The 1,941-nt window shown below is 38.5% G+C and overlaps 1 pseudogene; it reads right to left on the bottom strand.

Moving 5' to 3' along the window:
• Positions 1–1,089: 1,089 nt before the first annotated feature.
• On the bottom strand, positions 1,090–1,938 carry LOC103524001 (annotated as a pseudogene).
• Positions 1,939–1,941: the final 3 nt, after the last annotated feature.

Here is a 1,941-nt window from a genome sequence, read left to right as displayed (position 1 = left end):
TTACATTCAAGCCATGCTCCATCTCGAAAAGCATAAGGCGTAACAATTTGCCTTTAGCTAGTTAGCTAGTGGTTGGTAGGCGCGTCTGCCTTGTAAGCGCGAGGCTCGCTAAGTCAATTTGCCGCCCGGGGTGGATTTTATTCGAACGGATTAATGCTTCACTATCGGAACGTGGCTTCTCTTATCCTGTCTTCCTTCTCTCTTGCTCGATTTCAGGATGATAAGACCTGGCAGTTTACCAGTTCCCTTTATCTATTATATACAAAAGAGATTCAACATGATTTTGCGGTAGGTATGAATAAAAATTAGGAGCAAAGTTGCAAATAGAATAAATTTTGTAATAATAGCCTGTACAAGCCTCACTCTGTATTTCCAAAAGAATTTTTTAATGGAGCAACATATAATTTAACAAGAAACCAGAGACAGGAGTGACATAATTTCAGGGTCACCTCCCTAGAGAAGGTCTAAGACACTTTAGAAGGAAATTATCTGAGTTCTAGGACTTCAAAAATTAAATCACCATCATCAAGGTACCCTGGACCAGCAGACGCTTTGTACATCCTGGGACCCCACAATCCATAGTTTCATGGAAATACACAATCTTTATTGTGGCTCTTCCACTTAATGCAAAAGCTGAGATAGATTTCACAAGTCAAAATGCTGACAGTTTTTGGGGAGCATAGCTTGCATAATCAAATATCTAGCTTTAAGTACTGAAGTACTGAAGCTTGAAAGACTACTGTTCAGCATGTGAAATCTTCACAGGTTGCCATTTTCCCATGACTTGAGGAAAAACCCAATGACTGTGAGGTTCTCATCAAGACCCAACATCTTTCAAATGGTCACACTGTACAGATTGATGAAAACTATTTACATGAGGGTGCTTCTAGTGTTACTGACATCTTGACACTAAATCCTCGTCCAGCATTCCACTCAAAGGTCACTACAGTCGGACCGACCCGGCACTCTAAATCATTTTTGGAGCCAATATTTACGAGCTGGAAGCGCCGGGTGCATTTTGTTGCTGCTGTTGTGGGCTTCAAACCGCTTCTTGGAATGTGGGAGGTCGAAATTGGTTTCAGCTGTGAATCGTGGTGAGAGAAATTCCAATGCCTTCAATCATGGCCAGCAAAATACCTGGAAATAAACAATAGAAATCACAGCTTAGAAATATGGTCAAGGAAAACAAATATTTTGTTTTAAAAAATTTTTTAATTTTTTTTTTTTTTTTTTTTTTTTTTTTTCAATTTCTCTCTTCATTTTACCTATAAGTTAGAAAATTGTAGAATGAGATGATACTGGTACCCTGATTAGGTGCAGGTTCAAAGAGTAGCACCAATTCCAATGTTCTAACCCTGAACTGAGGCTAACCATTCAAATAAAATGCTAAAATATTTTTTACTTTAAGCAATTAAAATCTAGCCTTTCTAACTTACCACCTATCAATGCACTTCCCGCCATAGCAGGAACCCCATTTCTGGCTGCTAAAATTCCACCCGTAGCAGCTCCACTGATAATAGAATTCCATGGGTCTTCCTTCTTCCGTACATAGACTAGAGAACAATCTATCGTTGAGAACATGGCACCCCATACAGCAAAGTTACCGGCTAAGATGGGAGACTTTTGTTTGATTGTGGTAGTCATTCCCTGAAACATGAGAAAAGGAAAAGTTAGAGCACTAAAAAAGGAGAGAGAGAAAAAAAGGAAAAATTGCAGGATTAAAACTTCCTTATGCATAATAGTGAGGAACAAATTTTCATTGCTTACTTTATTGTTGAGTCTTTATTTGTTCATTACCCAACCTCTTTTACAAGAGTTAAGTTCAAGTATTCAACCAAATAATGGGCTCTCATGGACAATAAATTAACACCAAGATAAACTTACCAAGAACCTCCTGTTCATACCACTGGGGGCATTTCTGAAGCCTTTGATTCCGTGAAA

This window comes from Diaphorina citri, unplaced genomic scaffold, assembly GCF_000475195.1.
Source record: "Diaphorina citri unplaced genomic scaffold, Diaci psyllid genome assembly version 1.1 scaffold73643, whole genome shotgun sequence".
Taxonomy (NCBI): Eukaryota; Metazoa; Arthropoda; class Insecta; order Hemiptera; family Psyllidae; genus Diaphorina; species Diaphorina citri.
This window is presented reverse-complemented; position numbering and strand designations above follow the sequence as displayed.